The sequence below is a fragment of the Rhincodon typus genome, chromosome 9 (assembly GCF_021869965.1).
Source record: "Rhincodon typus isolate 14 chromosome 9, sRhiTyp1.1, whole genome shotgun sequence".
Taxonomy (NCBI): Eukaryota; Metazoa; Chordata; class Chondrichthyes; order Orectolobiformes; family Rhincodontidae; genus Rhincodon; species Rhincodon typus.
Genome location: NC_063340.1, coordinates 25447945 through 25459643, shown reverse-complemented (window position 1 = coordinate 25459643; position 11699 = coordinate 25447945). Strand labels below are relative to the sequence as shown.

Below are 11699 nucleotides of genomic sequence, written 5' to 3'. Positions count from 1 at the left end.
GGGGGGAAGGGTAGTGTTGGGAATGAAAGATTGAAGGAACGGCGGCGGAATGAGGAGTTTAAAAAGGGAATGAAGGATTGAGGGACTGGTGGAATGAGGGACGGTGGTAGAATGAGGGATTGAGAGGGCGTTTGAGGGAATGTAGGGGAGTGGTGAGGATTGAGGGAGTGGGGTAGAATGAGGGACAGTGGTGGAATGAGGGATTTAGAGGGAGTTTGAGGGAATGTAGGGGAGTGGTGAGGATTGAGGGAGTGGGGTGGAATTATTGAGGGGGGATAAGGGGCAAATGAGTGAGTGGGATGGAGTTTGAGTGGGTGGGGAGTTGGGGCTGAGGGTGTGGGGTCAAGTGGGTTGGGTGAGGGATTGAGGGGATAGAGTGGGTGTTGGGTGCTGGGCGAGTGTTGGAAATTGGGTGCTGGGAAGTGAGATTGGGGGCAAGCTGAAGGAATGGAGTGAGGTATTAACAAAATGAGGGAATGGTGAGAATAGAGCTGAGTATTTCGTGAGCTGTGGGCACTGAAGTGGATGGTGGCTGAAAGAGTGGGGTTGGTTGACGGAAAGGGGAGATGGTGACCAGAAAGGAGAGGGGGCTGGGAAGGGAGAGGATACGGGGAGGGAGTGGCAGGTGAGGAAGGGGTAGAGTTTGTGGGCTGAGGAGGAGAGGAGGGACTTAGGGGGACAGTGGTTCTCAGTTCAATGGGACATGAGGCTCTGTTGGTATAAGTTACTCTGCAATGTTTCTAAATCATACATCAATAAAGCTACTCCAGATTTTCTATTCAAAATCAGATGGTACAACATGAACTTTCCTTCAATCAAATGTCATTACCCGAGAGTAAAGGAAAGATCAGGGAAATTCATGACTTTCATGAAATTCAAAAATGTAATACTTCTCCCTTGTGTCAAGATCCCTTTGTTTTGCTGACAGTTCTCTTGTTTTGTCTACCACTAGGTGGACTCAGGTTTGAAAGGTCTGCTTTCCCAATTGCTGACGTGAACTTGATTGGAGGTGTAAATAACAACACCTACATGTATCACTCCTACCCACCATCCTACCACCAAATAAATCTGCACTTAAAATGGGGAAAGCACTGAATTGACAACTTTCTCATTAAGTTTTTTTTCCTGCATAAGCCAAATGCTATTAAAATAAAATATCAGTTTCGTCCAATCAGGAAGTTAGAAAATTGCTATCGTTGAACAAAAATTAAAACAATACCCACTTAGACCCAGAGATAACAAGGTGTAGAGCTGGATGAACACAGCAGGCCAAGCAGCATCAGACGAGCAGGAAAGCTGACGTTTTGGGTCTAGACCCTTCTTCAGAAATCCTCCTCCCTCCTCACTTAGACCCAGTTAATGATTTAACTGCAGAATGGAATTTAAAGCTGCGATTAGAGACACTTAGCCATCAATACTCTAGAAAAAGAAATTGTTTCATTTCTTTGGTTGATTTTCATTGGTCAGCCATTTTCATTATTTAGTTAGGAGGCACCACCTTTTTAAAAAAACTATTGCTTAAATAAAAAAAAATTATTTTGCACTTTAACTTATCTGGATGAAATCTAACGGAATATTCAATCTTTAATAGCTTAAATTTTCTGCAATTACATGGCTAGTCTGTAAGAACCATAATTATTCAGTAATACATGAACAAATAAGCCAAGAATAATATACTAATAAAACAAAACTATCTACTTTCTAGTGGAAACATTACCATAGTGTAGTTTTAAAACGTTAATTGTTGGCTAAGTAAGTGATTGAAATGCTAATTTTAGTTATCTCAAAGACTTCTATAGAGAAAACTTATAAAAGTTGTTCGCCATGGCCAGGGAACTTTAAAAAATGTAGAATAAGACATCTTCACAAACTTCCTGACAAAAGTAGATTTTTTTGTGGCAACAATTTGTTACAAACAATCCAACATGCTATTACATGTTCCAAAGAACAAGCTCATTTCCCCGATGATCCTCACAGGCACCTCAAGTGTTTGCAGGTGCGGAAACCAAATGTCATGGAACTTCTTTCATCACTGTCCAAAGAAATGGGAGAATTAAAATCGTGATTACAATGATGATGTGTTAGCAAAACAGTTTGCACTCGTGCATTATTCTGCAAACACCATTATGCCAAGCAAAGACAACTTTGCAATATGAGCCAAAGTAAAATTCTCTGAACCCATAATAAAACCTGTAAACTAATTCTACCCTAATACAAAATTTATTCAGCAGCAATCAAAGACAAGCTTTACAAACCAGGCAGGTGCAGTTTGACACATTCCACAGTGAACTTAACCAACAATTCATAACTTACACAACTTGGGTCAGGTAAATATTACTGACAAAGTTTCTCTCAAAAGTTTTCAGTACAGCTATACATTTTGAAAAAACTCCACAGAGGCCAATATCCCGTCACGAAGCCACCCTTTATTTACATCTGCATTGTGCTTGACACTGGTGCAGCTTCCTCAGAGCCAGCTCTCAGAGTGAACAGGACCTCTGACATTCCGGTTTATATCTGTCAGCCAGGGGTCCCCGAGTAGATCATGTGAACAGCTCCAAATAGGGAACTTATATCCTGTAATGTCGACCCGGCCAACCTTGTTAAAATCACTACATTCGTTCCCCTCTAAGTCCGGGGACATAGGCCTGTTATTTCTCTTGTAGCCTCTCGTGGGAAGTTATTGCACTGGGTTTGGTGCCTCTGACTCAGCCAGGCGGTGTGTACCAGACCATAGCCTGCCTCTTATAACGCAGGGCAAGAGTTATAGCTGGGGGAAAGGCAATTATGAGGCGATGAGGCAAGATTTAGGATGCATAGGATGGAGAAGGAAACTGCAGGGGCTGGGCACAATTGAAATGTGGAGCTTGTTCAAGGAACAGCTACTGTGTGTCCTTGAGAAGTATGTACCTGTCAGGCAGGGAGGAAGTGGTCGAGCGAGGGAACCGTGGTTTACTAAAGAAGTTGAATCTCTTGTCAAGAGGAAGAAGGAGGCTTATGTAGAGATGAGGCGTGAAGGCTCAGTTAGGGCGCTTGAGAGTTACAAGTTAGCCAGGAAGGACCTAAAGAGAGAGCTAAGAAGAGCCAGGAGGGGACATGAGAAGTCTTTAGCAAGTAGGATCAAGGAAAACCCTAAAGCTTTCTATAGGTATGTCAGGAATAAAAGAATGACTAGAGTAAGATTGGGGCCGGTCAAGGACAGTAGTGGGAAGTTGTGCGTCGAGTCCGAAGAGATAGGAGAGGTGCTAAATGAATATTTTTCGTCAGTATTCACACAGGAAAAAGACAATGTAGTCGAGGAGAATACTGAGATACAGTCTATTAGACTAGACGGGATTGAGGTTCATAAGGAGGAGGTGTTAGCAATTCTGGAAGGTGTGAAAATAGATAAGTCCCCTGGGCCGGATGGGATTTATCCTAGGATTCTCTGGGAAGCTAGAGAGGAGATTGCAGAGCCTTTGGCTTTGATCTTTATGTCGTCGTTGTCTTCAGGAATAGTGCCAGAAGACTGGAGACTAGCAAATGTTGTCCCCTTGTTCAAGAAGGGGAGTAGAGACAACCCTGGTAATTATAGACCAGTGAGCCTTACTTCGGTTGTGGGTAAAGTGTTGGAAAGGATTATAAGAGATAGGATTTATAATCATCTAGAAAGGAATAATTTGATTAGGGATAGTCAACACGGTTTTGTGAAGGGTAGGTCGTGCCTCACAAACCTTATTGAGTTCTTCGAGAAGGTGACCAAACAGGTGGATGAGGGTAAAGCGGTTGATGTGGTGTATTTGGATTGCAGTAAAGCGTTTGATAAGGTTCCCCATGGTAGGCTATTGCAGAAAATACGGAGGCATGGGATTGAGGGTGATTTAGCGGTTTGGATCAGAAATTGGCTAGCTGTAAGAAGACAGAGGGTGGTGGTTGATGGGAAATGTTCATCCTGGAGTTCAGTTACTAGTGGTGTATCTCAAGGATCTGTTTTGGGGCCACTGCTGTTTGTCATTTTTATAAATGACCTGGATGAGGGCGTAGAAGGATGGGTTAGTAAATTTGCAGATGACAGCAAAGTTGGTGGAGTTGTGGATAGTGCGGAAGGATGTTGCAGGTTACAGAGGGACATAGATAAGCTGCAGAGCTGGGCTGAGAGGTGGCAAATGGAGTTTAATGCGGAAAAGTGTGAGGTGATTCACTTTGGAAGGAGTAACAGGAATACAGAGTACTGGGCTAATGTTAAGATTCTTGGTAGTGTGGATGAGCAGAGAGATCTCGGTGTCCATGTGCATAAATCAATGAAAGTTGCCACCCAGGTTGATAGCGTTGTTAAGAAGGCGTACAGTATGTTAGGTTTTATTGGTAGAGGGATTGAGTTTCGGAGCCATGAGGTCATGTTGCAGCTGTACAAAACTCTGGTGCGGCTGCACTTGGAGTATTGCGTACAGTTCTGGTCACCGCATTATAGGAAGGATGTGGAAGCATTGGAAAGGGTGCAGAGGAGATTTACCAGGATGTTGCCTGGTATGGAGGGAAGGTCTTATGAGGAAAGGCTGAGGGTCTTGAGGCTGTTTTCGTTAGAGAGAAGAAGGTTAAGAGGTGACTTGATAGAGACATACAAGATGATCAGAGGATTAGATAGGGTGGACAGTGGGAGTCTTTTTCCTCAGATGGTGATGGCTAGCACGAGGGGACATAGCTTTAAATTGAGGGGTGATAGATATAGGACAGATGTCAGAGGTAGGTTCTTTACTCAGAGAGTAGTAAGGGCGTGGAATGTCCTGCCTACAAAAATAGTAGACTCGCCCACTTTAAGGGCATTTAAATGGTCATTGGATAAACATATGGATGATAATGGAATAGTTTAGGTTAGATGGGCTTCAGATTGGTTTCACAGGTCGGCGCAATATCGAGGGCCGAAGGGCCTGTACTGCGCTGTAATGTTCTATGTTCTATGTTCTTGCGCCTGGGATGTCTTGGAAGAAATTCATCCTCTTTTTCAGGTAGTAAAGGTGTTGAGGCTGTGACAACCACTGTGTCCATTTCAGACCCCAAGGTTTCTTTGACGGCAGACAGAGCGGGAGAACTCACGGGTTCTGACAGCCTTCCCGGCTGTTCTGAGGGGCTGGGTATGTTTTCCTCCTGCCCTGCTTGCAAGGTTGCAGTATTAATGTGGTCCATGTACTTGTTCAAGACTGCCTTACCTACCCAAACTTTGTATAGGACCTGACCTCATTGTTGACCATACCTCTTACCCATGCAGGGCCATTTCCATGCCTTCGCACCAAACCTCATAAAATAAAATAAACTGTCTCCCTCATAGACGAATCTTGTGTCTAGCATTGGCATTCCTGATGCTGTTTCACGAATGAACTCTGCATGTCTAGCCATTTTGAATGGGTGTCCACAATGACTAAGAGTGTTGCATGCATGAAAGGGCCAGCATAGTTGACATGTAACCGAGTTCAACTTTACTTGGCCATTCCCACGAATGTGGAGGATCTACTGGCAGTAATTTTTGACCTTGTTGGCACTTTCACCAACTTGGCCATGTCTGCATCCAATCCTGGTCCCCAGATATAACCACTTGCCAACATCTTTATTTTGGACACTCCTGGATGACCTTAGTGGAGTTCAGCCAGTATTTGGCAGCGATCTTTACTTGGGACAATCACTCTTGTTTCCCACAATAAAATGCTGTCCTGGTGATCTGGTCTTGCTGGGTCCAGAAAGGTTTCAGTTCTGATCGTGATGGCCCTTTTGTTTCTGCCATCATCACCAGCTGTTTTAGTTTTGCCAGGAGGGGATCTTTTTGTGTCCACAGTCTGATATTGTCAGTGGTGACTGGAAGGGTGTTTAGAAAGTTTAAAACCAGAACGGATTCTTCTTGTGGCAGCGCCACCGGTGTTGCATCCACCAGTGCGGGCAGTTCAAGGCATCTGCATTTGCTACTTGGCCTCCCAGACAGTGGCCCAATTTGTAATTCTACGCACTTAGAATGAGAGCCCATTGCTGAATTCGACCTGAGACTATGGGTGGCACGACCTTGTCCCCTTTGAATAGCCTTAGCTGGGGTTTGTGGTCTGTTACTATTACAAATTTATTTCTGTAAAGGTATTGATGGAAATTTCTCATGCCAAAGATGACCACCAAACCTTCCTTCTCTATCTGGGATGTTTTCAGTCTGCATCAGCCAAAGTCCAGGAAGCATACGCTTTTGGGCGTTCCTCTCCATTGAGCCATATGTGAGACAAGAGTTCCCCAATATTATAGGGGGAGGCATCGCATGTCAGCACCAGATCTCACTTGGGATCATAACCTTAGATGATGATAGCTGCTTCTTCACTTCCCTGAAGGCTACTTCTTGGATACGAGACAATTTCTGATGCTGACCATTTTTCAATAGCAGATGTAAGGGTGCCAGGAATATAGGCCAGGTTATTTATGAACTTTCCAAAATAATTCACTAGTCCAAGAAAAGACCTAAGCTCCAATACAGACATGGGATCCAAGACGTCTTTAAGTCATCCTCATTTTATCTTCCAATGAGTGTAACATGGTCTTATCAACTCTGTAGCCTAAGTAGGTCTGTTGGGGTGCGTGAAACACACAATTTTCCCTTCTAAGGCATATGGCCACATTGGGAAAATGTCTAAGGACTATGTCCAAGTTCTCTGATTGTTCTTTATGGGTCTTCCCTGTTCTTAGGATGTCATTCAGATAAATGGTGATCAGGGGTAGACCTTGTAAAATGTTCTTCATCATCTGCTGAAAAATGGCACAGGCTGATGATACTTCAGGGAATCCTCATCTAACCGCAATTGCAGATACGCATGGCTCATGTCCAACTTCATGAAGGACAATGCCCTGTCAGCCTTATGTATAAGTTTTCTGTGCAAGGACTTGGTTATATATCCAGCTGCGATAAGCTGTGTACCATTTGTTTAAAATCCCACAAAAGCAAAGGGACCTGTCGGACTTCACGATCATTATGATTGGTGCTGCCCATTGCACAAACTGCACTGGTTTGATGATTCCTCCACTTTCCAGCATCCTGATTTATGCCTCTACTTTTGCAAATGAAACTGGGCAGGCCTTGCAAAATACTGAAAATGCTTCCTGGTTAACATGCAAGGTGGTCTTGGCTCCTTTGATAGTCCCTAGACCTTATGGTAAAGTCTCTGGGTATTTAATTAGGACTTCACTTAGGCAGCCATTTTCTAATCAAAAAATGTTGAGCCAATCAAGGTAAATCTTTCTTAACCAATTTCACCCATCAGGCTTGTGCCTGAGCCTTTTACTACAAATCAGTGGGAACTGAACCAGCTGCTTCTCATATGAGACCTGAACTGAAGTTGTACCCTTTTTCTGTAAAGGTTCCCTGGTATAGGTTATCAGTCTAGCCAAGATCTTGTGCTACCTTAAGGGTTGCAATTCAGAATAAATTTTGTTAAAGACTGGTTCTGCAATCACTGATACTGCCATGCCGGTATCAATCTTCATTAGAACTGCTTGACTATTTAACCAGATGTTTATTTTAATTGGTTCTGGTTTGATGTTGCTAAGTAATTTAAGTGTTCCAAGCCAGAGGTAAGTGATATCCAGGGTGTGCACTCTCGTGGATACTGGCTTATGGGTTCTCTAACTCAGTTCAGGCCTATTGGGACTCTTTTGCTGTCGAGTCCGCATATGGGCAGTGACTACAATGGCTTGCCGGCCGGATCCTGAACAAAATGTTAATTGTTCAGCCAAGGCTTGGCTTTGTTTTCAGATTTTGCTGTGAACTGACCTAGATATGTCCTGAATGAGGCTATGCAATTGCCTTCACTCAAGTGGTGTCCACGAAGCTCAGTCGGCCTGTTGAAGGTGTCCACTTCCACTGGAATACCCTTTAACTCACGTGGTCCACTTGCCATATTGTTTGATGACAAAGCCAGTTGTAGTGCCTGTTTGAAGTCCAGTTGGGCTTCAGCTAGTAGGCACTTTTGCATGGTTACATCATTAATTCCACGTACCAAATGGTCTCTGTTTTATTAAGGGTTAAACCAAAGTCACATATCTCTGCCAGTCGTCTTAACCTCATCAATTTCCTGACAAGGATTGCCCTGATTCTCAAACTGCTGAGTAAAACCATTTGCGAGAATTAGAGGAGGCTTGGTCATAATATTTCTTAACTAAATCCATCAATTCTTGAAAGATTTCAGTATCTGGTGCCTGAGGAAACATTAGGCTCCCAAAGACCAAAAAAGCTGTGTCTACAAGCTGTCAGGAGAATTATGCATTGCTTTTCATCCACCCTAATGTCATTTTCCTAAAAAAAAACTCATTCTTTCCACATACTGGGCCCAATCTTCAATGGCAGGATGTCATGTTTCCCAAATGTCAGAAATGATGTCAGAAATGCTTACCACAACTCAAAGATGACTGTTGTAAGTGAATTTCTTCTGGAGCATGTTTTTTCTCTTGTTGCCACTAAAATAACTCCATAGAGATTGGTATCCCATCACCAAGTCACCCTTTATTTACATGTGCATAGTACTTGACATGGGTGCAGCTTCCTCAGAGCCAGCTGTCAGAGTGATTAGAACATCTGACACTCCGGTTTAGATCTGTCAGCCAGGGCTCCCTGATTGGACCAGGTTAACTGCTCCAATTAGGGAACACATATTCTATGAGGTGCACCTGGCTGACCTTGTTACAGTCACTACACATTTGATGTAAATATACTGTATAGAATATTTTATTTCATAATTTGTATGCTTAGAATAAAACTTTTACTTTCGGTGTTAGATTTTTTATAAATGGAAAACTTGATTGAGAAACTGGTAAAGGACCCTAATCATAGAATCCCTACAGTGTGGAAACAGGCCCTTTGGCCCAACAAGTCCACACTGACCCATTCCCCGCTATAACCCACCTAAGCTCCACATCCCTGAACACGATGGGCAATTTAGCATGGCCAATCCACCTAGCCTACACATCTTTGGACTATGGGAGGAAACCACAGCACCTGGAGGAAACCCACACAGACACAGGGAGAATGTGCAAACTCCATACAGACAGTCGCCCAAGGGTGGAATCAAACCCAGGCCCCTGGCTCTGTGAGGCAGCAGTGCTAACCACTGAGCCACCATGCCGTCTGACCCTAATGTCAGAATAAACCACATAAGCCTGGGTTACTTATGCATCAAAGCATAATCTGTGTTTATTTTCTAAGATTAGAATTAAAAGTAGGAAAACCTTAAACAATGAACGACTTAATCTCTGACGACTTGGTAAAACAGGTTAGCTCAAGGCATCCAGAACTAAGTTTGAAAGTAGGGTGTAAACCACAGCGGTTTCAATTATTCACATAATTTCCTCAAATGAAAAGAAACCAAAAATACTTTGTAAACAAAGGGTTTCTTTATGTAACCAGTAAGTCTGTGGGGAACAAAGTCTGTTATTTGCCTTGAAGATGCAAATTATTCAAGTCGGTCACTTAATCAAAGGGTCATTTGAGGTTTAAAGATAATTAGCTCACATTTCTGTTTGGAGCTTCTCAAGATATGCAACATTGCCTTCGAGGTAGGCTATGGAATTAGAAATCTTCCTTTATTTTAATATGTTTATGTAGTTTATGTATTTACTCATGAAAATAGCAGTCATGTTGGTTAAAATTTGGAGAAAACAGAGAAAGATAGAATTTGCTGAAAGCTGTTCAGAAACTGTGGAGGCAGATTGGAAGAAAATAATTCGTGTCTGTCCAAAACCAAGTCAGGGAACATAGAGGGCTATCGGAAAGCCCAAAGGTTTTTTTTTAATTTTTAGGCCTGATCGTTGCACAGAAAAGACTCTCTATCTTAACACCAGAGACACAAATTCAGCATCCCACCCCTGACTGGGTCCCTGCCTTTTTGGCATGGGAAGAGGTGAACAGAACAGGTTTCAAGATGCACATTTGTGGTTAATGGAGGTAACTAAATATGTTAAGGGGTATGTTAAAGGCCTTCAGTCAGATCTGATTTTTGCTTGTGGAATGGCCAAAGTAAAACTTGTAATTAAGCTTTGGAGAAGTTACCATTTTGGAAATTGTCGACAAACTCTTTTGGGAGCATGAGGTGGCATTAGGAACGTGGGAGTGGTAAGGAAGTGCAAGAGATGAGGGCCCCTTTTTGTTTTCTTTACAGCTGCAAAGAAGTGTTGGTACCCTGATGTGGCCCTTTGATCCCACCCATTTCTGTACCTGACAGCTTCTGGACTCATTTCAATGGTAGTGATCACGACTCTCTTAAAACCTGGCATTAATGAAATGAAACTCCGTAATTCCAGGGCATTTTGTCCCAAATCAAATTGCGGAACCCGGAATTATCATGACTAGGAATGAAGATTTAGTCTTAAAACAAACAAAACAGGAACATAGTAGTCCAAACTTGAGCTAAGGAGTCCACAGATCTGAGATTTTGGAAGGTTGCTTAAATCGCCTAACGTTAATGGAAGAGTCCTGAAGAAATATCATACCTCAGAGAATAGCGGAATGCTCAGTAGAAACCAAAATGAATTCTTGAGAGCTGTGGCATTCCTTGGCTTGGGCCTAGAGAAAATGTGAATGAATGCTCAAGAAACATTAATGTATCAGGGATCTCTTGGGTATAACTAAAATGCATTTGTTTACAATGTGAAACTTATGACAGTTTTTTTTTTCAATTAATCACTGATATTTGAATTTCTCTTCAGGGCGGCATGGTGGCTGTGGTTAGCACTGCTGCCTCACAGCATCAGGGACCTGGGTTCAATTTCAACGTCGGGCAACTGTCTGTGTGGAGTTTGCATATTCTCCCTGTGTCTGTGTGGGTTTCCTCCCACAGTCCAAAGATGTGCATTCTAGGTGGATTGGCCATGCTAAATTGCCTGTAGTGTTCAGGGATGTGTAGATTAGGGGGATGGGTCTGAGTGGGATGCTCTGAGGGTCAGTGTGGATTTGTTGGGCCAAAGGGCCTGTTGCCACACTGTAGAGATTCTATTAACATTCTCTATGGAATTGTAACTATCCTATTAACAACAAAAAAAACATTTTTGGATCTCATCAGAAGATGAAGGATTCCAATAGAAGAATATGCCTATAATTCTAAGTTGTATCTATTTCCTCATGTAGGATCACATGCTAAGTGTTTTCAGCAATTTCAGTTCATTTTGGTTTTAATCTCTATTTTTAAATCTGAGGTGTTTTTTTGACTGCAATTTCCTCATGCCATTGCAGGATTGTTTGTAGCTTTTGATTGTCCTTGAATTTTTTAATCATACCTAGTTTTTAAAAAAAATGTTCATGGGATATGAGTGCCAGCATTTATTGACTATCCCTAATTTCCCAGAAGGAAGTTAAGAGTCAACCACATTGCTGTGGGTCTGGTGTCTCATGCAGGTCAAACTGGGCAAGAACAGCAGATTTCCTTTGCGCATTAATGAACCGGAAGGGATTTTAACAACATGCAATAGGGTTACAAGTTGCCTTTAGACTAGTCTTTTACACTCCCATTTGTTATGGTGGAATTTGAATTCATTTCCCCAGAACATTAGCCTGTATTCCTGTACCACCACTTCTTTATTTGTTGTACCATAGCTAAACATTAAAAATAATATGAGACAACAAGGTGCGGGGCTGGATGAACACAGCAGGTCAAGCAGCATCATAGGAGCAGAAAGGCTGACGTTTCGGGCCTTTTCTGATGAAGGGTCTA

At 42.6% G+C, this 11699-nt stretch overlaps 1 long non-coding RNA gene across 1 annotated transcript in view; it reads left to right on the top strand.

Annotated features, from left to right (window-relative positions):
- LOC125483947 overlaps nucleotides 1–11699 on the top strand; it is a 61307-nt gene that overhangs the window by 194 nt on the left and 49414 nt on the right. The window lies entirely within an intron of this gene.